Source organism: Salvia splendens, chromosome 14 (assembly GCF_004379255.2).
Source record: "Salvia splendens isolate huo1 chromosome 14, SspV2, whole genome shotgun sequence".
In the NCBI taxonomy this organism is placed as follows: Eukaryota; Viridiplantae; Streptophyta; class Magnoliopsida; order Lamiales; family Lamiaceae; genus Salvia; species Salvia splendens.
Window position 1 is genome coordinate 6,124,359 of NC_056045.1, and position 27,131 is coordinate 6,151,489.

General features: G+C 36.4%; 3 pseudogenes; 2 read left to right on the top strand and 1 right to left on the bottom strand.

Annotated features, from left to right (window-relative positions):
- Positions 1 to 3,524: 3,524 nt before the first annotated feature.
- Positions 3,525 to 7,645, bottom strand: LOC121764076 (annotated as a pseudogene).
- An 837-nt stretch (positions 7,646 to 8,482) lies between these two features.
- On the top strand, positions 8,483 to 10,999 carry LOC121763799 (annotated as a pseudogene).
- Positions 11,000 to 16,140: 5,141 nt separating this feature from the next.
- LOC121764077 lies at positions 16,141 to 25,182 on the top strand (annotated as a pseudogene).
- Positions 25,183 to 27,131: the final 1,949 nt, after the last annotated feature.

The window sequence follows — 27,131 nt, forward strand, 5'->3', positions numbered from 1 at the left end:
CGTCGGCCGCCGGCCTTGAAACGCCGCGATGTGTCACCAATCAACACTTGAGCGTTGCCGTCCATGGAGAGTTCCAATGAAAGACACCAGTTGTTAAGAGCACAATTCTCTTAACGAAGAAATCCTGCGATTACACTCGCAACACACCAATCCGGCGCCCCGAACGTTGGGGTCGGCGGCTCAATTCGTGGCTGTCGCGGAGAACTTCCTCCGTCGGCAGTCTTCAAGGTTTGATAAGGAGTATTGCACAAGTAATGTGGGAATATTATTTCTTCATTCAATGAATAAAAAGATAACAACCTAGCCCTATTTATAATACTAGAATACTAGCTTAGGGAACAAGAAAATAAGATATGAAAACATACTATGAATCAAAAGATATGGGGAATAATAAAAAGATAACTAAATATTTGGGGAATCCTAAGATATAGGGGGATCGTAACAGTTTCCTACTTTTTCTCCTTTCTCCAAAGCCTTTAGCTTATAGATAGGTTAATTACATAAGACTTGATTTATTGTTTTTTTACATCAATTAGCCTCGAAAAAATTTTATTCATAGTGTGAACTGGTTGTTTATCGAATCTTGTAACCAACACGTGATACAAATTATTAAAAGTTTATATAGCTAAATCATAAAATGTAAAATGAAATATTGCTTTATTCTAACGCTAGAAAGTAGAAACCAAAGTGATGAAAGCAGCCTCGTCATACTCGACCTAAGTTTCAGTGTCCTGACATAGATTCTTCTTTTACAATTAATAAAAGTACGAAATTGATTAATTGTTTAGGCATTTCATAATTTATTAGTAATTGTTTAGCCATTTCATTATTTATTAAGTATAATTCGTGGAATATGTCATACTAGAAGACAGTCGGATCTAACATAGTTTAAAATCTTTTACTAGTGTGCTCTCGTTTATTCGTCAATTATTGTTATTTAATTTATTCTTGTACTTATTTTGATTATAATATTTCAAACATTATTGTTAGCTTCATTAAATCAATAAAAAATTAATTAAAATACAAAATCCATTTCTAAATAACTTCAAATAAATAAATAAAATACAAATAAATCTTTGATTTAGTTTAATTTATAATTTAATATTAATTTATAAAGTATCATAATCAAACTAAATATATGAAATAAAATAAATAATTTTAGTATAGACTAAACCATAATATTGATGACAACTGATACTCGTATAACATAAGTAAATAGGAGTAGTATTGTAGTAATTTCTTTATATGCATCTATGGCTATGCTAGCACTAGGAACAAAAGCCACGAGTCTATATTAGTCGTAATAAAATATTTGTTCAACTAATTTTCTAGCGTGCTTCAATTTTGTCATAGGTATGGGTTATCTGTATTTAAAATAGTTTGGGTGGAAAAACCAAAACTGCTAGTATAAGCCAAATAAAGGCAGACGATAATTTTTAGATTCGTCCAGTTTGCATATATCCAGAAACGTGGCCGGAATGGGCAACCAATGTTCTGCCACAACCAATTTCAATAAAACAAAAAACATGGCAAAATCATGTACAATCCAGTATCAGCCATTTTTAGGGAATACTGATTTTCATGTTATTATTATTATTATTATTATTATTATTATTATTATTATTATTATTATTCAGCTCCATTTTCTCAATTTGACGGGGAGATCGACAATCTGGATTCTTTTTAATGATTTATTTTATTATTGTTACAATAATTTATGTTAACAATAATTTAAGGTTGTTACACCCCTCTCCACCCCCACTTTTTTTCTTCTATTGATTAGAAGTAAAGAATAATACTTAGGTTGGTAAAATTTGAAATATCAGTTGCCGTCTATAATATATGTCTAACCACCTACTAATCTCAGTAGACTTTAGTAGAATGTGTATTTACAAGCTAATTGTGCTCAATTACCTTCTTGAAAACCAGAGTTGCCCATATTTGATAGCACATAGAGCTCCTCTAATGGCACAATTATTTCTATTTTGACTCTTTTATAAAGGGAGAGGAGAATAAAATACGAGAGAGGAGCGAAGAGATAATAAAGTAGATTAGAGAAAAATGCAAGTGAGAGGGATATACTCCCCCTGTTCCATAGTAGTAGGGCATTTAGTTCCGGCACAAAGATTAAAATAAAAGGTGTGTAATGTATTAGATAAAAAGATAATAAAGTGAGAGAAAGAAAAAATAGAGAGAATAAAGTAAGATAGAGGGAAAGTAAGAGAGAACATACGTTACTCCCTCCGTCCCATAATAAATGGCATACTTGGATAATGACACGAGATTTTAAAAAGGAAAGTGTGACATCTATTACGGGTAGTACTTTTTACTATAAAGGGAAATAACTCTACTATTATGGAACGCTCACAATGAAAAAATAACTCTAATACTATGGAACAGGGAAAATATTACTTTTTGCTAAAATGAGAAATGACTCACTCAAATAGAACACCTCAAAAAAGAAAATGACACTTATCATAAGACGAAGGAAGCACATAAAAGGTAAAAGAAAAAGAAAAGGTGTGAAAACCAGTTTTTCAGTTTGTCATCTGCGAATTCATTTTAAATATCCATACAAAATTTTCTGAAATTTGAAATAAATATGAACGTCGATGTATGTCATCTAAAAGGTCTTGTATGGCCTTAACACTTGTTTTATGCTTATATAAATAACAGTAGTACACAACTGATTAGTGTCATTTATTTTCCATAAACAATAGAATTTACTACACTCTCCGTACCATACTCCCATAAAAATATGTGCATTTTCTATTTTCGCCAGCCCCATAAAAATATGGATATTTCTATTTATGAAAGTTATCCCCAACTCATTACTCATATATATCAATTAATTTACAACTTTTACCACTATGTCGCGCCATTTCAATTCATTAAACACTATTATTAGTGGGTTCCACTACCTACAAACACTACTTTAACTACAATTATTATTATTTCTCTGACTTTACCAATTGTACATTAATTCTCGTGTCATTTCAAAAGCACATATTTTTATGACACGGAGGGAGTATAGATCTTGTCCAGATGACGGTGCATCTAAGTTGATAAGATGCCTCCCTTCCAACCCACAGGTCGTTGGTTCGAGTCATCTATAATGCAAGTGTGTAAATATCAACAATATACAACAACGATATTATAACCCATGTGGTTCGAGTCGTTTTGTTCATGGCGCACACATGTTATTTTACACTGATCATACAATATACAACAACGGTGTTATAATCCATGTAACGACATTAAACAACTACCAACATATTCCGTTTCAATAGTTCAAGACAACAATAAAAACTAAAAACAAACACAGGAAAGATCGAAGAGCCAGACTGCATCTTGTCCTTGAAACTGCCTTAGTAGGACAAACGCGAAAAGATCAGTTATCTCAGTCTATCAGGGTGTTCATGATCAGAAAATGTGTGTGCGTGTCAAACTTATGATAAAATCGAACTACCCTTCTCAAGCACTTGAAGAGAACAAGCAGTTGTAACAGTTACTAGGAAGTTCACCTATAGGTTTGAGTGACCAATACGGACTTGGACCCGATGCCATGAAGTGTTTAGTATCCCCATCAAGTTCCGGATGACATCTACGTTCTCAGGTTGGACATTTCCAGCCACATCCACCTGAAAAGACACGTTGAGAACAAGAAGTAGGATGAAACAGTTAAAATCAGAGCATTTTTGGTTACCAACTTAAACAGCCAACTTTTTCATGAAATCGAGACATAAGTTGGGGGTGGAAGAAAAGCGACGTACTGCTTTGGCAACAATCTCAGTGCTCTGAGGTATGTTAGCTTCAGCCTCAAAAAGCACCCATGCCCATTTATCACTACTTTCATGGTCAGAAATGTATGGAACGCCGGATTTTTGTGATTTAGAGGCTTCCATCCATGTCTTACCTCCATCTATAGATACATCGACTCTTTATATGCCTCGTCCACCTCCTGATGTTGCATAACCCTTGATAGTTATCTGAGTTTTGACAAAAACTTACGGTGATTTAATAATGCATAGGATCCGAAAAATGAGCTACAAAAAGAGAAGCAATGTAGGTCTACACCACTACAATGTTTAGAATTGTCACATTCCCTCTTTTGCTTTGCATCTACAGTTTCAGGTATTTATAGATCCCAAATTTAGGTGTCAGGTGTAGCAATCATAGAAATTGGATAGTAGTCTTTTAGTCTAATGAAGTGGTTGGCTTCTCCGTCAAGGACCTACAACAAATCACGATCGGTAGGAGTCGGAAATGTTCCGGGTTTTACCAAGTTTGCATCTTCCAGAGAACATATTGCACTCTGCAAGGACATTGCACCAATCAGTCAAGATCATTTATCTTTGAGCAAACCGGAAAAGAAAATAATCGAGGTCCCAAAAGTACATACTTTTTATATGTATTAGTCATAAGACTTGGGCCCAAAACATTATATAAAAGCCACAATGGGCAACTTTTATGATTAACACATTTTTTTTCTTTTTATGTGAGTGTTATTTTACGCTTTATAATAAAAGGCAGAGGACCCATTTCTTATTGTTCTTCTAGGGATTTCTTTTTGTTAGAATCGGCTCTTAATAGTACCTGAACAGGAAAATCCATCTGTGGACGCCTCGTGGGCCAACTGATGTTGTTCCAATCAACTGAAGGTGGAAACATTTTATAATCCCTTTGCATGAAGAATCCCTGCAGAAGACAATACAAACTTCTTGAAGCGATGGATCGAATGCTTTTGATCACTAGTAAAGCAGATTCTAACCTGGCATTCTTCTACAATAATGTTGATGGAATCAAGCCATTTAACAGAACGAGCACCAATAACACCAGGGACAATCACACGCAATGGAAATCCATGATCCCGGTTAAGAGTCTTTGCACAAGCAACACGACAGTGTTAATACAGCAAAGATCAGTCCGTAAATTATATGATAGCAATTCACTGTGTCATTATGGTCAGAAAGAGAACCTCTCCATTCATCTCATAAGCTAGTAAAACAACAGACTCGGGGTTTGTGGCTTGAATCAACGGGATAGATGCCGTGTAAGGGCCTCCATTTTCTTCCTATACTTACAACAGATGGGGTCAGTCGACATTCTTGATTTTCAATAGAGCAAAACAAAATGATATGGAGCGAAAGTGAATTGCCTTACACTTATCAATGCTTACAAATTCAACATGCTTTTGTCCAGATGGTGTTACACGTGAGCAGTTAGGAATTCCAACTAGTGCAAGAACATCTGCTAATTTGGCCCCACCCCACACTGCTAAAATGGCATGCATAAAGTCACGAGTCAAGACATAAGCTTCATATCCTAAAGTATTTGTCACAGACCATATAATGAACTAATGAACAAAAAAAGCTCTAGATCAGTTGAAACTAACAACTTTTCTTGCAGTCATCTCAGCTAGAGACTAGAAAGTAGAAACAATAAGGAAAAGTTCTGGGAATAAATAAATCATGTTATGTAGCCAGCCCATTTCAAACTGGGGAAAATAAAGCTAGCCCATAAAGCTGATAAATCTGGTGCACTTAGCCTCGGACTATAGATGTATCATTGATAAGGCTCATTTCATGCATCTATTTTGGGTCTAAATTCTGTGTTTTCCATGGTGCTAACGTGTAATTATAAGTCCAGGTGCGTGAATATTCTGCCGGGCCCAGGAACGTATTCTATTTACCAGGGCAGAGGAAATAGGAGCAAAAAGTGAAGAAAAGGAGCAGAATCCTCGAGGGCATAAACGTCAAACCACAAAGACCGATTGCCCTGGGGATTGGAGCCGTGCCTATAAATACGAGGAAAAATATCAAAGAGAGAAGGTTTTTTTGGGGGGGAGATAAGAAAATCCTTAGTTAGTTTCGGCTCACTCTTCATCTTCACTCACTTAGCTCACGCGTTTGGTTTCATATGGGGAATTCTGGGTAGTGGTGTAGTTTCGGTGTCTTTGGAAGTGTAACACCGTCCTGATAAGGGCGAAGAAATAATTTTAATTTTCTGCACGTACTTACTTTCGCCGTCTTCCTTGCCAGAAGTTCGGCTACTGTTTTGAGGCTACATTTGCAGTTTGATGCTTAATCTAGTTTCTATTTTCTGTTTCCGCTCTGATTCTGATGCTTTACTGTTTATTTACTGATCTGGATGCTTTTCGCAACTGTTGGATATTTGAAGTTGAGATCGGAGAGATCTGAGTGGATTTGTTGGTTGTTGGTTTGAATCGGAGTTGGAGGTTATGGATCTGAGTGTTGTTGGTGTGAATCTGATGGATCTAGTGTAGATTTCCTTTTTAATGTTTAAATCTGAGTACGTACTTTTGGATCTGCATGGAATTTTCTGTTACTATTGATTTACTTGACCTAGTAGATTAGATCTGTTAATTTTCTGCTTAATCATCATGTTTAACGTCTGGTCTAAAGTTTGCTCTGTTTCTATGCTCTGTTCTGTTCCAGTTCATGTTTGTTTACTGAAGAAGATGAAGATAATTGGTAGTTAGAATCAGATCCGCTTTAGTTTGTTAGTTGCAGCTTTCTTGTCAGTAGCTATTTAAGGAAATCTGTTCTGTTACTTTTTCTTATGTTCTGGTGTCTCGCTGTTTTAGGAAACTTTACTTTACCTGACCGAATAGTTTGATAACTGTTCCAAAGTTAATTTCCAGTTTCGAATCATGCATGTGACTATGTTTGAAGCACTTTCAGTTCTCTGGATCCAGTAGATAGAATAGATTAGTTTTAATTTCTCAGGTCTAGTAGTAAAACTCAACCCTCTTGTTGCGTGGTAGCAGCCAAACCCTCCAAAATTCTCTTAATGCATTCCAAACCCTTCTGTCCTCGTGGATTCGATCCCGACTTCCCTATACTAGCCAATAGTATAGAGGGTTGAGGTTTTGAAGCGGGATTGTTGTGACAACGACTGAATTTTGAGAGTTCATGATCTCTTAGACCCTGTGCTCTAGCGAATCCTCTGAACCTAAGAGTTTACTTTTGCATAGCAGCAGCAATCATCTTTCCGCTCTTCAATCATGTATGTTCAGGCAGGATCACCAAAAATAAAATCACATTTCAGCAGTCACACCCACCATCTAAGAACATTTGGGTAGCAGCATTTTTTAGAAAAGCTAGATATATATTCATCCAAAAACAGAAAAATGTGGCCAACAGTTTCAAGTGAAAACCTGAAATGTGCTCTCAAACGAATTCCCTTACATAATCCAAATCCTTGATCATCTTGTAAGAAATCTAATATAAATATTAAAAGACACATTATACAGATGTAAGATCCAAAAACCTGAGAACATAGAATGCCTAAAAGACGCAAAACCTCAGCTGTAGATTATATAACTTGTCAATCATCCCACTATACTGATATTGGGATGGCATCCTAGAAACAATACCTATAAGATGATCATGTTGGAAAATACAAAATTACTTTGGAGTTGAGTCCAACATCAACTCCAACACTTACCATTTCCTATCGCACCAACATCCCATCCAACTCCTTTGACTGGACGAGTTTTGCTCATGGCAGTCCTCCTATTCCCAGCACACTGAATAACACAGCTACATTACATTATTGTTCAGAAAGAAAAAAAAAAAAAAAAACTCATGTATGACGTAGTAACTGTTATGAACAATTCCATAGCGATAAGCAAACACAAAATATTAAGTAAAAATGAATTATTTTTTTTTATTACTTAATTGAACTTTTACGTGTATAGGAGATAATATTAAGTAATTTTTTTTAATAGTCATAATATTTTTTTATGTGAATTACTGAATATAACATTGGCTAAATAACAATGCCTAGTCGAAAAAAATCATTAATTAATGAATTTTTTACTTATTTAATTGAACTTTTATGTAAATTTTCATTAATGGTAAATTACTGAAATTTAATCGAATTTTGTTTTAGTTCCACATTTTAAAAATTAGTTGAAAACTATTAAGTTTGATTTTATTTGTAATTATTCCATTATTTATAAAATATTATATTTTTCAACTAAATGATGTTGTTTTATTCATAAATAAACTATATCCTTTAACTCATCACATGTAGAGATGCCCTAGTATAATATTTTAATAGTCATATCAAATATAATTTCATCGAAAAAAATTAGCATATACTAAATGTGAATAAATACAAATAATTTTACTAACTGATTTTTAGAGTTGTGATGGGATTCAAATTTGAGCAACCTTAATGACTTTATAGCACCCTTTACTAAATAACAATAAATAGGTGTCGTTCAGTTATTATAATTTATTATAATAAAATAATTAATCTAGAATTAAATTATAAAATTATTTTAATTAAAATGATATGACTATGACGTGTTATCATTTTGATTATCTCATCTTGCATGAAATCCAACAACCCATAGTATATTGTATGTAAATTAGCCCAAATAAATTATCTTACTGGGTGAAGCCCAAATGGATCTGAGCCATAATCACAATCAGGCCCAGAAAACCAGCTGATTTGGGCGGTGGTCTGAATCACTAGTGTTTCATTGAGGAGAGAGGGAGAGGGAAGCAGAGGAAACTGCGACAGCTAGAAATGGCAGCGGTGGTGAGAGGCGCGATGAAATTGATTAAAGAAAAAGGAATCGGAGGTTTCTTCAGGGAGATCCGTGAAGAAGGATACCTGTCAGTTGCATCTATATTCGCTTGAAATCTGTTTTTTTATGTTCCGTTTTTATACGATTCGCGTTGAGCTAAATAATTTCGGATATGCATTCTTAGATTGTAATGTTTCGTAATTGGTTGCATTCTTATATTTGATTGGGCATGTTTCTGTTAAATGAATTTGGTTCCTTTTTTCGATTTTAATCTAGTAATTAGGGTTCAATCGGGCGAGCTTTACCAATTCAGTCGATACGGGGAATGTGAATGATTAATGTTTCAGTTTTTCAGCTCGTTGATGTTTTCTTTTAAAAAAATATTGAATTGTAACCCAATGCTTATTCATGGAATTCTAGATGTTTGGCCTTATTTTACGTTGATGGGGTGGTGTTTCTGATTTTTATTTTCTATTTGCAGGAGTGCGCTTTTGGATGGAAATCTCATGTAAGTAGAAGTGTAGAACCCGGCAGCTCCCTTTGATGGCAGTCACATTTAGTAACTGTGGAATGTGATGTTTCTCAACATGGCAATGGCATTCTAAATTGCATTTCTAACAGAAAACGACATGGATGAACTTGTCTTTCCGAGTTTATGAGGTTCTAAGATGGCCTTGGAGCTCTATATGAATGTTGTTTTCTGGATATGTATTGTAAATATATTCCTCAACTATGATAAATTGGAGTGAACTATTCTGTAACATATTCGACCAGCAAGCCATTCTGAAAAACTTGATTAATGAAGCAGATTAAGACTAGTTTAGAACCTTATTCTCACTAGGGATGATTTTGTAACCTGATCTTTAGCTTCTCTTCTTTATCTGTTTTAATTCAAACTTCTCTTTATTTAATCTTACTTGATATTGAGCAAGCAGGCTCATAACATTATGTTTTGCAATGTTTTTGATTTTATCAATATTTTACCTGTAAACAACCTCCTCCTGGAATAGGACTGGAAACTCACCGTTGTTGTCAATAAACTGATTTACTAAATATTTTATTACTCTTGCTCATCTTCCGAATCTTGTTTGATGTGCACCTGTTAGTCTGCTACTGTGCTTGCTAAATTAAACTGTGTTTTCATGTCGCTATATAGGCAAACAGAGATTCACGATATGAATACTGGATTACTCTTGCTCGCCTTCCGAATCATGTTTTATGTGACCTTCTAACCTGTTAGTGTGTTGCTGTGTTTGCTAAAGTGAAACTGCATTTTTCATGTTACTTATACAGGCAAACAAAGATTCACAATATTGGTGCAACAGTGGTGGGTGTTGACAAATTTGGCAACAAGTACTATGAGAAACTTGGAGAAACTCAATATGGTTAGTGCGGCATTTCATTGATTGGCTCATTGAGCTTTCTAAATAATTTTCATCTACCAGTCTCAGTGCACAACATTCATTTTCCTTGTGGTAGCTTTTTAGTTGTAAATGTAATTCTATTCACCATAAAGCTGCTGAACTGATGATTACAAAAACAGTGATGTGATATCTTTTTAGTTAAAATGTTGGGGAATGTTTGGATGGATTTGAGTGATTGGGAAGAATTTGAAAAATTGACAATTAATCACACTAATTTTAGCTTGTTGTTTGAGAGGATAAACTGATAGGAAAAATACCAAGGAAGCTATTACAAACATTCCTTCAATATCTGGACGATTACCAGCTACAATGATAGATGAGAGACTAATTCAGTGAAACGTATTTTGTATAGGCAAATGCTTTCTTGTGCAGAAACTTTTTCTTACTAGACATGGTTCCTTTCCATTGCCTTTTTTTTTTGTTCAGATTCTTTCCTATAACTGCTACAAAAATAAAGCCTTACATTTTAAATTCCGATGACTGAATATTTGTAATTAAAATCTATTATAGGGAGACATAGGTGGGTTGAGTATGCTTCCAGGACCGGTACAATGCCTCTCAAGTCCCACCAGAATGGCATGGCTGGCTTCATTACATAACTGATCATACTGGAGATGAGGTTAGCTTTAACCCCCTCAACTTATTTATAGTACATCTTTATACACTTGCTAACCTAGGATTGCATTCCATGCAGTTGCTCTTATTGAAGCCAACGAGATATGGTGTCGAACACAAACAGAATTTTTCTGGAGAGGGAGACGAATACATCTATCACTCTAAGGGACATGCCCTCAACCCTGGGCAAAGAGATTGGACACGATACCAAACATGGCAGCCCAAGAAGCCTTGAGCCCTCTTGTTTAAAGCAAGCACAAAAACGGAGCTTGAGATGTGAGTTATTTGTCCTACCTTGCCTTTCATTTAATAAGATGTCTGAATGAACTATATGTACTCAGATATGTTGATCCTTTTCTCTTTAAACTGCATTCAATGTGACACTTCATTTTCTGATTTTGTTGTAAGAATATGTTTTTGAACAAGTTGCCTCCTGTTCCAGTACGATGTATTTTCGCTGAATTTTTAGATTTTTTAATATTAACCCGCAAGGAATATGAATATTCTTGTGTTACATTATGGGAGCAAAAGAGACCAGTTTGGCTGTTTGGAGAACTTTTTTGGTTCAAATTTTCTTGTGTAATATACTATGACAGTTTTTCCATAGCTAGCAAAATGAATCCTACATATGCAAGGTTAATGAAAATATTTTAATGCAAATTAAATGTAGAACCTAGTCGCAATTTATTGACCTGTTTTGTTTATTTTATTTAATTTGGGTCTTGTTTGATAACGTGCCCAGATTAAAATCTAAATTAAAACCAATATAAAAATAAAGATTAAAATAAAATCAATATAAAAATAAAGATTAAAAAACGTCTTGTTTTAGATAAGACTAAAACCAAAATAAATTAAACTGTAAAATTTTACACCGTATTCTTTGTGAAAAAATAAAAAATATTGATCACATCTTTATACAAAATAAAAAATCAAATCAAAAGTATAATAGGGAGTAAGATATTGAGAGTTGAAATGGACTTTAGTCTAGTGTCTAAGTTACTAATTGGATTAGATTGTTTTCGCTTGTCAAATTTAATGACTTCAGTAGTTTGATGATAAAAGTAGATTAATTCGTAGTAGTACTATTTCAAACTTAATCTATCAAACATAATGTTTTTAACTAAATAAATCGACACGTCTAAGAACAACATTGACTTAGTTCTAAATACGAAAACATTCCTGAACTGACACAATTCAATAAATGGTGAAAATTTTCAAATACAACTTCCGAGCTCTATTGTCAAAATAGGTTAGAATTCGTACAATGAATCAAGATTTGAATTTGTAGAATTTGGGATTTACACAAATTATTTGATTTTGCCTCATAGCTTTATCGGGGAAATGTGTAGTGGTGTTTCTAATTATTTGTGCTCAATTTGGTTTCAATTTGTAATTTTTTATTTGATCATTGTTATATAGGAAAAACTATTTGTCGATTGATTTACGAAAATTGTACCTACCTATCCAATTTATTGTTTCTGATTCTTAATTTCTTTGTTTCATTGGTGTGTACAATGTCAACAGTTTATGAATCTCATTGTTTTCATCAAGTTGTATTTGACTGAATGATGAATTTTGAGGTGAAGGTTGATAATAGAAACCTTTAGCTATTTATCTTACTTGCAATAACTTGATATTAATGTGGAGTATATCAAAAGTTTGTGTGAATTGATTGAGGATAATTGTACCCACCTACAATTAGGATTGAACTTAATTAAAACGCCAATATTTAATTATATTCACACAGAATTAAAACAACGCATAAGACTTTATCTGTGGCCATAAAATTTGTCGTGGCAAATTAACACAACTAGTATTAACACCCGAGCTATGCACGGGACATAAGAGTTTCAAATAATGAATATAAAATATAATAAATATATAGAAAATAAGAATTGAAAGAAATATGAAGATTTAAAAAAACAGAAACGTACTTATCTTGTCTCACTCAAAATGAAGAATTTACTACTCCCCAGTGAATGAAACATTTATGCAATTTTAATTTATAATCTAAGTGAAGTAAAAACAATAAAATTAATGACAAAAATAAGATGTGTGACTAATGATCAAAGAGTGTGAATTATTAGAATAAGAATATATAAATAAAGAAAATATGGTGAGTAAAGATGTTATTGAAAGTGCTATGCAAGTCATTAATCCAAATAAAAGGAAATTATATAAATTTAATAGCTTAATAATAAAAATTAATTTGAAAAAAATATATGGAATATTAAACATATCCACATTAATATATGAATAATTTAAATCATATAAATTTAAAACTTCTTGAGAAGTCAAGTTAGAAAATTTGTATTATTCAATAATCACATTTTAGTTGACTGTTCTTTCTTTTAATTTCAGACCATAGCATAACTTGATATACATTTTCAAAGACTAAATGAATTTTTTATATTGGAAAGAATAAATTTCTTACTTCCCGCCACATATACGTATAAAAAGTAAATTACTATATCACTTAAATAACGATAATATTTTATGCATCTTGTTTGTTTTGAATAATGTGAGAATTTACACTACTCTTTATATTAAAAAGTATTGCAATAAATGATTAAATCTCAATTTTAACTTAAATAAATGGAAGGCAAACTAAACTCTCTAGCACAATTCCAATTTAACTCAAATATAAGGCTAATTAATATATAAATTTAATAACTTAATTATAAAAAAAATTTAATGGTAGTGCACTATTTAAATGTGTTTTAACACTTCTTCAAGAACTTAGCATTTTATTGGGCTATTATTTGTCCAATTGTTTTTGCCTTAAAAATTTATTTTTGAATAGAAGACACCTCATCTTTCCATTTTCCTCCAAAAGGGTATTAAGGACTTTTCATCAAACTTGCACTTTAGATTAGTATAGATACGACTGAGATCGTGATTTAATATTTAAATTTAAATATTACGAAAAAATGGAAAAGTACCCTAAGCTCGTGATATTAACCGTCATTACACCTAATTAATACATATACCAAGAGTTGTGGCTAATTTGAGAACTTTATTTATCTTGTTGTAATAATAGCAATTGGCCATGTTAACAAGAGATAATCCTTTTTCGAATAGTCTTTTGTAGATATTATTAACCTGACTTTGGTCATGACACAATTTAATTTAATTACACTACTAAGGGCATTAGCAATGGGGCGCCCTAAGGCGCGCCACGTCAGCAGTTTTATCCTCCTACCTCCCCACCTGCAGTGGGGCGCCCTAAGGCGCGCCTTATAGCGCGCCACGTCATCATTTTTTTAATATTTACAAAATCCATACGAATTTTAAAAAAAATAATACATTAAAATACGAATTTCATAAATTTTATTTCATATAATAAAAATTAATACATTACAATGTGAATTAAAAAAAAATGCAAACTCAGAGACGGCGGTTACGAGCCCACACTTCTTCAATCATGTCACTCATGAGCTGCGCATGCTCCTGTTGGTTGCGCATTGAGGCCTGTCTAGATAGAACATCTTCGAAGCCTAACGGTAACCCTCTATTGGGTGTGTCGGTCGATGTGCCGGAAGAGCTAGATGCACGGTCGTCTTCATTCCAGTCGGTGATGCTTCCGCCTTCACTCTCGACTATCATGTTGTGCATGATTATGCACGCATATATGACATCGGCGATGACTTCCTTGTACCAGAAACGAGCCGGCCCTTTCACAATTGCCCACCATGATTGGAGCACCCCAAATGCCCGCTCGACATCCTTCCGCGCCGCCTCCTGCTTTTGCGCAAATAAAACCCTCTTCTCACCAATTGGGCAACTGACCGTCTTTAGGAAAACTGGCCACCGTGGGTAGATGCCATCGGCCAAGTAGTACCCCATATGGTATTGGCGTCTGTTGGCAGTGAACTCGATGGCCGGGCCGTTGTCGTTACATTGGTCGGTGAAGAGGGTGGACGAGTTGAGGACGTTGATGTCGTTGTTCGACCCGGCTACGCCGAAGTAAGCATGCCAGATCCAGAGCCGATGGTCAGCGACGGCTTCGAGGATCATCGTCGGGTGGCTGCCCTTGTATCCACTTGTGAATTGACCTCTCCACGCCGTCGGACAATTCTTCCACTCCCAGTGCATACAGTCGATGCTCCCGAGCATCTCGGGAAACCCGTGCGCCCTCTCGTGCATCTGCATCAGACCCTGACAATCAGTGGTTGTCGGCTTGCGCAAATATGTGTCGCCATATGCCTCTACTATCCCCCGACAAAAGCTCTCCAGTCACTCGCGGCCTGTAGTCTCCCCACAGTGGAGGTACTCGTCAAAAAGGTCCGCTGTGGTGCCGTATGCCAACTGACGAATAGCAGTCGTGCACTTTTGCAAAGGTGTAAGGCCGGGTTTCCCGATGCCGTCCTCCCGAAACGTGAAGTATTCATCACGTGAAGACAATGTACGAACAATGCTGAGAAAAAAGTACCTCGACATTCTAAACCGGCGGCAGAAAACAGTCGTGCCCATCGCGGTTGATCGGCAAAATAGTCTTCAACCAGACGTCTGTGAGCTTCCTGGTGGTCGCGTCGGACATACGACCTATGTCGAATAGGCCAATGGACTTGCTCAGCCGCCGCCCATAAATTTAATTACACTACTAACACCTTGAAACATTACTTATTACTACCCATAAATTTTATGATAACATGAAACTTAATTAATCCATTGACAAGTTAAAAGTATAGTATAAATGATAACACATGCTTCATGCTTTATAGAAAAATTAAGAAACAATAATTGTTTAGACTTTGGCAATCAGTAATAAATAAAAAAAGCATATATAAGACTCCTTTTATTATTGTTATCATATGACACTAATGCTATTGCATCCCAAGGTTAAGTAACATGAGCTAGACACTACAACTATTAATCAATAAATTGTCCCTAACTCCCTCTCATATATACATTGTGAATAATTATTTGCCTAAAAATCCTTTAGTGACATAAACATTATTAGCCTATATTGCAAAAAACGCTATGTGACCAGTTGAACTATTTTTACCTTCATTTATATAGTTTACCCAACACTATTCGCAAGCGTACGCAAGCTCTAAACAACGACTAAACAATCAAAATAAAAATATAACCTAATGTTTAATTATTATACTAATAGTCTAATAGTGAAGTACAATATATAAAGTTAAATAACAAAGTATACGGATACTCTTCAAAATATTCATATGTCCATCACATATACTGCACATGATATCTCATAATTATATTATAATTAGTGTTTCGTACCATTATTAATAATGAAGGGAACAACTATTAAAACATAGGGCAAATAATAAAAACAATTATTCTAATAAAATACACATATTCCCTTAACATAATATCGATCTTGTTCAAGTTTCCGTCGAAGATGGATGCACATGATTATAATTAAGTAAGTTATTAAGAAATTAGAAATTGAATCAAGAGCTAAAATTCTAGAACAACCCAGACCCGAACCCGGATAAACCGACCCAATAAACAGGCGAAGTAAAAATACAGAAGCCAAATGTATGTAACTCAACACTTGATCGCCACATATATAAAACGGGAGGGAAGAAGGCTCTTTCGAAGTCTATCTCACTCTAAAACGCATTCTGCTTCAAATTGAAGCTGTCTTTCCCCATTCTGAATCTACGCACTCTCTCTCTCTCTATATATATATATACCCATCCTCTCCCGAGCTCTCCGACTACTGATACTAGGGTTTGCCGTGCTCCCGTTATCCTACAGTCGTGCGCGCTAGGGTTTTTGTGCAAGTGAGGATACTGTTTTTGTGAGGGGTTAGGGTTTAATTAAGGTCACTGCTGATCTCCGATATGGACACGGAGAAGCTGCGTGATTTAAGTCAGCCGATGGATGTCGCCCTGCTCGACGCCACCGTCGCCGCTTTCTATGGGACCGGATCCAAGGAGCAGGTCTGAACCATTACCCCCTTTGCTGCTTGTATGAGTAGTTGAGTGTTTGTGCGCATTGGGATACAGTAGCCATTAAACTGAGCTGACTTTGTGTAATTGGGTGATTTTATGGATTTTTAGGAACAATGAACCATTGAATTGATTTTTAAGAACTTTGACATGCAAATTATTACATGGAATGTGTCCACTCTCCTGAGCCCCGGATGATTTGTATTTTTGTAATGCCTTAAACGTCTCAAGGGCTTTACTTTTTTCTACTCTACTATTGGTGTTTTGAATTGCTCGAAATTGGTTGTTAATCAATGCTAATCGTCATTAGAAACAGTGGCATTGTGCTATGTTTTCGGGAAAACACTTGTCTAGTGTGTCTAAAGTGCACCGTGTTAGGTAAGGCATAAGCTGGAGGGATTGCTTTTGTATTTCTTATGTGGCTTTTGAAAGTTCTGCCTGGATCACGAGTACCCCAGAATGTGATTTTTGGACCTTTGTTGGCAGTGGGCGATTCCTTTTACTTTTTTGGGTGTTGCAGATTCAATTGAAGTATGTGATCAGCTGTGTAAAGGGGACAATTAGTGAACTCGGTGGCTCACATTTCATTATAGGAAATGAGCTGGGGAAAATTTTGACAACTTACTTGACTCGTGTATAATTAATAGATGTAGCATTAAATTTTATTATTTGTTTTCTTATATTTTTACCTGTCCCCCTATACTGGAAAATATAATGGCAATGCTTTACTGCAATGAAAATGTTAGGTGTGTAGTTCTGATGGGAATTGATGTTCTTGTGGTTTTGGCATATACTTCATTATGATTCAAGTTGATGTTGCTATGCCTTTTTGCAGAGGCTTCTTCTTTAGATTACTTAGGGTCACTAGTCATTAAGAAACAGGCCGTATACCCTAGATAGAAAAAAATGCATTATATCTGTTATTTTCACTCTATAAGTTCAGTTCCTTATCGTATGGTTATTACATACTCATCAGGAACATTATATATTTATCTCACCATTGTAGGATTGGAACTTACCCTTTCAAAATTTCTCCATTTTTTTTCTGACAGAGGACAGCTGCAGATCACATCCTACGAGATTTGCAAACTAATCCAGATATGTGGCTTCAAGTGGTTCACATACTATCAAGTACACAGAGTTTGAATACCAAGTTTTTTGCTTTACAGGTCTGTGAATATAATCTTGATAAATGTTGTTTCTCTGTTCTTTCATTTTTTTACCACTTGCTTATTTTTGGCACTCTTCTTCTCTGTTTTTGTTTGGAGATACTGATGAAAAGTACTGTTGCTGAGTTCCCTCATACAGGTTCTAGAAGGTGTTATTAAATATAGATGGAATGCATTGCCTGTTGAACAACGGGACGGCATGAAGAACTATATTTCTGAAGTTATAGTGAAGGTGCTTAAATCTCTGCTTTCCCAAAATTATTTTTCTGTTAACTTCCTTTGCCTTTTTTCTATTGATATTATTACTTTTTTCCCATGTCATTGGATGTACCAGCTTTCTAGTGATGAGATCTCTTTCCGGCGTGAGAGGCTTTACGTTAATAAGTTGAACATTATATTGGTCCAGGTAATTTTTACATTGTACCAAGTGATGGTGATTCATAAGCATAGTACTGGTTGTCCATGAATCCTATTTCATTGAATTACATTCCTAATGGAATTTGACAATTATTTCTGTACATTAAGATATTGAAGCACGAGTGGCCTGCCCGGTGGAGAAACTTTATCCCTGATCTGGTTGCAGCAGCAAAAACAAGCGAAACTATCTGTGAGAATTGCATGGCAATTCTGAAAGTAAATTCTCTTTACATTTATTTACTCATAAAAATTGTATCTACATGTTATTCACTTAAATATTTTGTTATTAGCTTCTTAGTGAAGAGGTGTTTGACTTCTCAAGGGGTGAGATGACCCAGCAAAAGATTAAAGAGTTGAAACAATCGTTGAACAGGTGAATTTGTAATACATATTATACATAGTGTCGCTTCCATTTGTATGTGTCTCTTTATTAGCCTGTTCTATATTTATAATTGCTGTTGTCAGTCTAGATTGCAATCTAAATGGAGCTATAACTCATGATTTTTGGAAGTAACATATCCTCGTTATTTCTATTGCCTCACAATCATAAATTATGTCCCTCTGAATTTTCACATGGGTACTATTCCTCTTTTCATTTGCAAAGATATTAAGGATTGTTTTCTATCTGCAGCGAGTTCCAGCTTATTCACGAACTATGTTTGTATGTATTGTCGGCATCTCAAAGAACTGAGCTTCTCAGGGCTACCCTGGCTACACTGCATGCTTTCCTTTCCTGGATTCCTCTAGGATATATATTTGAATCACCACTGGTTTGTACTTTCACTATTTTTTATTGTGTCTTGTTGTACATGGGAACTGATACTATACTGTACCCACTTTGTTTAAATTTGTAGTAAGAAGATGCACTTGTTTCTAAAGTAGTATTTAATGCTTCTGTTTGGCAGCTTGAAAGACTGCTAAATTTCTTCCATGTACCCGCTTATCGCAATCTTACTCTACAGTGTCTGACAGAGGTCTGTGTTCTGCAACCACTTTCATGTTTCTAATATGTTCTTTGGCTAATTTTTTGGGCTGGCTGTCGCATGTTTTATTTTGTACAGGTTGCTGCTCTTAGTTTTGGGGATTTTTATAATGCGGAATATGTCAAAATGTATGCTATATTCATGGTGCAATTACAGGTACTGTAAATTATCTCTCAGTTGCTATATGATCTTTGCTTCTTTCAGTTATGTCTGTGCTAGGTCTAAGCTAGACTGCCTGCTGATTCTTTGTATACACTGTTGCTTATCAGAACATCCTTCCATCTAATACAAATTTCGTAGAGGCTTATGCAAATGGCACTAGTGAGGAGCAGGTTCTCTTTTCAGATTTATACTATAAATTCATAAATTATTTACTGTTTTTCTTGGGGGTAACTACTGACGTACTGATATGGTTTTCCAGGCATTTATTCAAAACTTGGCGTTGTTTTTTACATCATTCTACAAGGTGATTCATATTTCTTATTATGAAATGGACATCTTTAATGGGGTTAGGAGATATACCCAACAGTAGGAAAGCTAACCTTAAATTTAGTACTATGATGGAATGAGGAAATATGTAGATATATACATAAAGTATGCATGTATTCACAGCAATATATTTGTGAATTAATGATCTAATATAAAAGCATTTCCCGACCTATTTTCTGGTGTAAACTCAATTTTGTAGTTGTAAGCTTAGCCATTATAGATTTATAGGTGTAACGTTTGCATTTTTCTAAATTTCTAATCTAGATCTTATTGATGTAGATGTTGTGTCTTATGCATCTTATGTAAGATTAAATATAACTTGCTTTCCCCGGTTGACAGAAGCACTAGGAAACTAAATTAAATTCATGCAGCGGATGTCATTTGACTACCCCTCTACATACAAACATACACAGAGTGTCCTGGTTTAGAATTATCAACTATTCAAGTTCCTGGATTGTCTTATGCATCTTATGTAAGATTAAATATAACTTGCTTTCCCCGGTTGACAGAAGCACTAGGAAACTAAATTAAATTCATGCAGCGGATGTCATTTGACTACCCCTCTACATACAAACATACACAGAGTGTCCTGGTTTAGAATTATCAACTATTCAAGTTCCTGGATTGTTTATTTTATGATTGATGGTTGATTTGTACCCTTGGTGCAGGCTCACATAAGAGTCCTCGAATCTTCACAAGAGAACATAAATCTTCTGCTTGTTGGTCTTGAGTATCTCATTAACATATCTTATGCCGATGATACTGAAGTTTTTAAGGTCTATTTATTCGTTTCCCTATGGTTTGTACTCTTTTCTCCAATATATTCCATCAACCAATTATATCGCAATGCAGGTTTGCTTGGACTATTGGAACTCCTTAGTTTTGGAGCTGTTTGAAGCGCACCATAACTTGGACAATACTGCTGGAAACATGGTGGGTTTCCATGTATTGTTAGAGTTTAATTCCTTATACTGTACTTGAGTTTTGCATGCAATCCCTTATCGCAAAAATGCATTCTTCTAAATTTCCATTCAGGTGGATTAGTTTGAGATTGTGGTTTGAAATCTGTTTGCCCTTACTGCAATTCACTCTAGGTGAACACATCATGATCTGAAAATTGTCGTCACTTGATGTGCACATTGCAAAATTAGAGTAACGTTGTCTGGTGTGAGGCAGTAGATTGTTAGTTGACCCTCCTGTTCTAGCTCTGATTAATTTCTTATGTTGGGCGGTTGGGCCTAATCTTTGTATTACTTTAGCAGATGCCTGTGCTTTCGGGTATGGTGAAGGACTAGGCTCCCAACTCATGCAGAGACGACAACTATATGCTGCCCCAATGTCGAAGTTAAGGCAACTAATGATATGCCGCATGGCAAAGCCTGAAGAAGTCCTCATTGTTGAGGATGAAAATGGGAATATAGTCCGTGAAACCATGAAAGATAATGATGTGCTTGTTCAGTATAAGGTTCTCTATATTGATCAAAACGTTGTAAATATTGGATATTTTTGGAATTATTGATGACATTCATGAATTAATTTGCAGATAATGAGGGAAACATTGATCTATTTGGCAAACCTTGATCACGAGGATACTGAAAAACAGGTAAATATTATCTCCGCTGCTCTATGCTTCTGTATTTGATATTTGAAGGGGTTCTTTAGTTTCTGTGCGAAGGATTATATGAATCTTTTATGGTCTGAGAGTGCAATAAAAATCTCCAGCTACTGTGTCTTTTGGAAGTTGTTCTTGCTTGCTTGTACGCTACTTGTTAAAAAAATTCTCTATTTTTGTTTGAATATTTTGATGATGGTTCTAGGTTTTCATGATTTCTAGATTATCCAAATAATCAACAAATTTTATGCCTGATGTGTCAGATGCTCAGGAAACTGAGTAAACAACTAAATGGAGAGGATTGGACCTGGAACAATCTCAATACCTTGTGTTGGGCTATTGGATCTATTTCAGGGTCGATGGGAGAAGAGCAGGTAGGGATATTTAATTTCAATGTTCACTATCTGTGGCCCTGCCTTATGCGATATTCCCTATTTTTCTAATTGGTAATTATGTTCTCGTAAGTATTGCACATTTGTTTCTGCCTGTGTTCATCCGCTTGAATATATTGTACTCCAAATCCCAATTGTTCAATTAGTTAGTTTTCTCCCTTCTGTTTCTGCAACTAATGTTTGATATTTTTTCCACTTAACCTTTTCTTTCTGTTATCACAGTGGTTTTTTAGATGTTTTATTAGGAATTTTGAGATCTAATCTCTACTTCAAATACTTATGCAACATCGTTGATTTTGGGCAGGAGAATAGATTTTTGGTGATGGTCATTCGTGATTTATTGAATCTCTGTGAAATCACCAAGGGGAAGGACAACAAAGCTGTCATTGCTAGTAATATCATGTGAGGATTAACCCCATTTTTAATTAATTATTTCATAATTTCTTGTAATCACTGTGACTTTACATTTACTTGTCACTGTGGAATGTGGAAAGGATTGGGAAATAACGTGAAGCTTTTTTGTATATCCTCTAATTTTTCTGATTGCCTGGTTTGCAGGTATGTGGTTGGGCAGTACCCTAGATTTTTAAGGGCCCACTGGAAGTTTTTGAAAACTGTTGTGAACAAGTTGTTTGAGTTCATGCACGAAACTCATCCTGGAGTTCAGGTTAATTACATCATTGCATATTTTTAGTAGTATGGTTTAGGTGTTCGCGTGATGTACAGCGTCCCTATATTTTCTCATTATCCAATAATGGTCTCGATTTGTTGCGTACAAATTTTCGTTCTCTTTTTGTTTGTTAATGCCTACTAATTCTCTTACATCTGTCTGGTAATTTGTAGGACATGGCATGTGACACATTCTTGAAAATTGTTCAGAAGTGCAAGCGTAAATTTGTCCTTGTACAGGTTAGGTTCTTTGAGAATACATATACTTAGTTACTAACATGCTTAGGTAGTGATTGCTTTACAGGTGAGTAACTCTGTTTTCCTTATCATTCTGTGCAGGTTGGAGAGAACGAACCATTTGTTTCAGAACTTTTAACTACTCTTCCAGCGACCATTGCAGATCTTGAACCCCATCAGATCCATTCATTTTATGAATCTGTGAGTCAAACTATGTACCCAATACCCTCCTTAGCAGTTAGCACTGACTACCACACGCTCAATCGAGAATTCGTGACTGACGTTACATAAATTTTCTTTAGGTTGGCAATATGATTCAAGCAGAACCTGATCCTGACAAGAGGACTGAATATTTACAGAGGTTGATGGAGCTTCCTAACCAGGTAAGCTTCACTTTTGTTTGAGGATGAAAGCCTGTTGTGGTTGTTGAACCAGCTAGATGCTTCTTTCATCATCCTTCTTGGTACCTATTTTAGTGCTTGTGTGGCATAAGATGTAGTTAACACATTCCGTTGCAGAAATGGACTGAAATCATTGGCCAAGCACACCAGAATGTGGATTTCTTGAAAGACCCAGATGTTATAAGAGCAGTGCTTAATATATTACAGGTTTGATTTTTGAGCTTATTTCCAACTCGATCTTCACAATTCATCGAGCTTTTTGCTTCTTACTATCTTGAAGTTCTATTGGAGTTTACCATTTTGAATATGAGAACAAGGTTTTGAACAAAATTCCTTGATACCCTTTCTCAAAGGTTTTGGTGCATATTTTAAATTACATGTTTTGATTATCTCATGTATTTGCATCATTTACTTCATATTTTTTCATGTTCTAGAACTCCTTGCATTGTTTTTCTGACAGACAAATACCTGTGCTGCAAGCTCCCTTGGAACATATTTCCTGACACAGATCACTCTAATCTTCTTGGACATGCTCAATGTGTACAGGTCAGTTGGGTTTTGTGTTTTCAGAATAACACATTATGCCTTCTTCTGAGCACATGCCCATCAATTGCACCTTTTCTCACTACGACATTTTCTTGTCTGCCACAGAATGTACAGTGAGCTTATATCGACCAGTATTGCCCAAGGAGGGCCTTACGCTTCCAGAACATCTATTGTGAAACTTCTGCGGTACGTTCGAGATTTTGAATCCATTTGATTCTTAATAATCTAAATGTTAATATTTGATTCATTTATTTTCAACAGCTCTGTGAAGAGGGAAACCCTAAAGCTTATCGAGACATTTCTTGACAAAGCTGAAGATCAACCACATATTGGAAAACAGTTTGTGCCCCCAATGATGGATCCTGTGCTTGGTGATTATGCCCGAAACTTGCCCGATGCAAGGGAGTCGGAAGTTCTCTCTCTTTTTGCCACCATAATAAATAAGTATGCCTTCATATGTTTTGTAATTTTGTTTTTCCTGTGTGCTATTCCTCATGGGTGGACTGATATTATGAAGTTCTTGGATATTTAACTGCAGCAATTTATTGGTGATTTACTATTGCTTTTGTTGTTTTTCCTATAATGTCAACTCCTTTTTTCTCTCTTAGGTATAAGGGGGCAATGTTTGAAGACGTTCCTAAGATTTTCGAAGCTGTTTTCCAGTGCACTCTAGAGGTTGGTGTATCTACAATCTACTCATGGTTTTTATTTTTATTTGTGATTTTTTGTGTCTATCTCACAGCTCTTAGTTTAAGTGTGCAGAAAGTGTATTGTTCTGAATATCGGCTCACCCTATTTTTTATTGCAGATGATAACAAAGAATTTTGAAGACTATCCAGAGCATCGGCTGAAGTTCTTTTCACTTCTTCGAGCAATTGCTACCCACTGTTTTCCTGCTTTGATTCGTCTGTCCAGTGAGGTGTGTATAATTTTGGTGCTTGATTTGCTCATAATGACACCTCCAGTCTGCTGCAACTTGTATTGCACATTCCGCTAAAGGGGTTTGGGTTTTATTGAGTGATGTATGCTGCCTTCTTTACGCACATAAAAGTATACTAATGTTTTTGGGATATGCAGCAGCTGAAGCTTGTGATGGATTCAATCATTTGGGCTTTCCGTCACACTGAGCGTAACATTGCTGAAACTGGACTCAACCTTCTATTAGAGATGCTAAAAAATTTTCAGGTGCTCCTTTTCTTTCTTCTGTTTCACTATTGAGGTAATCAGTAATTAATATTTAAGTGCTTACTGTTTACATGGTTGGATTGGCAGTCTTCCGAGTTCTGTAATCAGTTCTACAGGACTTACTTTTTGACAATCGAACAAGAAATATTTGCTGTTTTGACGGATACATTTCATAAGCCAGGTTTTAAGTTGCATGTCTTGGTGTTGCAGCACCTATTCTGCCTGGTAATGTCACTTCCTGGTCATTTATTCCCCCTACCCCCTGTTTCTCTGTTGACATTCTTACAGTAAAACCTGATGTCATTTAACATTCACAGGTTGAATCTGGTAGGTTGACTGAGCCTCTGTGGGATGTTGCCACTGTTCCATATTCATATCCACACCATTTTTTGGGGCCCCCCCATATCATTCAGTAATACACAATTTAAAAAAAAAACAAAAAAAAAAAAAAACTTTTGATACAATCATTCCCCAACATGACAGCTGCGAGGTACTATGTATTGTCTGGGTTTCCCTTGACATACACTGTAATCTTTGTTTTGGCTCTTTCAGGTGACAACAATTTGTGAAGGGCTTTTGGTCTGAGACAGATTTGCCCTCGTTCAAAAACCATGAAGAGACGTCCTTGTGCCATCTAAATTTTTCAGCTCAGGTCAGTGTTGCATGTGAGGCCTCGGGCCTTGTGATGGCTTCTGCGCGGATACACTTCCTGAACTTAGCGTTGTAATGTTGCCGCTAGACCCAGGAATAGTTTCTGATGTATCCGGGAACTTTTTGTGCAGCCATTTCAGCATGGTCGTCATCAAAGCAACACCCTCCGCCATCCTGTTGGTTTGCTCACTTGACGAAGCCACCCAATCGGTGATACGTCCCCTCAGGACTGCGGCCTCTTCCCTGCTTTTTTCCGAATTCCCTTCGGATCTCAGTCATTTCCGTGCGTACCCCGTCGATTCCTTTCCTTACCTCCTCAACTTCTTTCTGAACTCCCTGAACCATCAGCCTGACTTCGTCCTCAGTGGCGTGATCCTTTACCTCCACACCATCGGGTTCCTGCTTGACTTGTGCCTCTGACTTACCGACCTCATAAAAACACACCTCCTTCCCTCGGGCGATCAGCAACCCCTTGTTGAAAAAAAAAGTCGAAATTGAAGGACTTCCGGGGCTGAGCACATCTTTACTACACGGCAGGCCTTGCTGATTTTAATTACAATGTTGCGCTGCAAATAGGCCCCGAGAAGATGGCACGTGTACAGATGCCTGGACGGGTTGGAGGTGACTTGATGGCAGGCTTGGGCTAACCAATAACCCAAATGAACTCGTACTCCTGTGGCCATGCACCACGTAAAGTATAGGTCGGCGGTCGTCAGGGCGTTGTTGGCAGTGTCCATCAAGTTGTAGCTAACAAAAGTTTGGGCGAATCGCAGGACCCGATTTTCTATATGGTGTGCCTTTCGAAAAACTTGTTTTAAATTGACCCACTCTTGAGTGAGTCAAGAACTCCCACGCACCTTGTGCCTGAAATCCTGGCGTCAACTTCGGCGGACCAACCATTCTGTCGTTCCACAGGCCCTCATCATCTTCTGTTCTCGTTAGCAAGCCCATCCGCAGCGTCCACTCCCGGATACTCATCCTATGTTCTTCATTAAAAGCCTGAAAGCTATGGAATCCGCATCCAAATCGGCGGTGGATTTGAACCGGAAGGTGGAAAAGAATTCACGGGCCGCGTCGACTGGAACTTCGAAAGTGCTGTGCTTTAGTAACCAATCAAAACCGATTGCATCTATATACCCCCTTGAACTCATCGTTAGAGCTAATATGTTTGAGTTCCGCCGGGTGGTACATTTTTCCGGACTTCGCCACCTTTCCCTCAGCACTCTTTTCCTTGTATATGGCCACACGTTTTGGATCGTTAAATCTCTCATATCGTCTAGCAGCTCTTTTGTAATCCAAATCTCCGTCGGCTCAAAGTTCAGTACATCCTCGTCTTGCTCCTCCTCTGAATCACTGGACCTGGCAGGATTCTCGGGCTCTGTGGCGTATGGTACCTTGGCGGGTGGAGGAAGTGGAGATTCAGTAGATTTCCCCCTCTCCTTCTCGGTCGAGGAGGAAGCAATTTGTTTCCCTTTCCTCTTCTTAGCCCTCGCGCGGCGCCCCTCTTCGTCACTCTCCCTTCCACTCGGCCTGGGGGAGTCTTCCTGCGCAGACACGGCTGTCGCTAGGTCCAGCGTATCCTTTTCCTTTTGTTGGGCAGATACGTCAATGTCATCAAGAATACTCCGACGTGTCCGTCTCCTTGTTTCCCTTAGATTAAGCTGCGAATCGGCCTCCTCAGAGACCTCAGTTAAATCCACTATCATGTTGAGTCCTGCATCGACAGTTTCTTGAGCACCCTCAGAATCGAGTGCTCCACTTTCCTCTGCTAACAATGGGGTTGCCCCCGTGATATAAACAGGGGTTTCTAACCCCGTAAGATTTCCTTCTGGTTGGGCTTCAGTGCCCACAGAT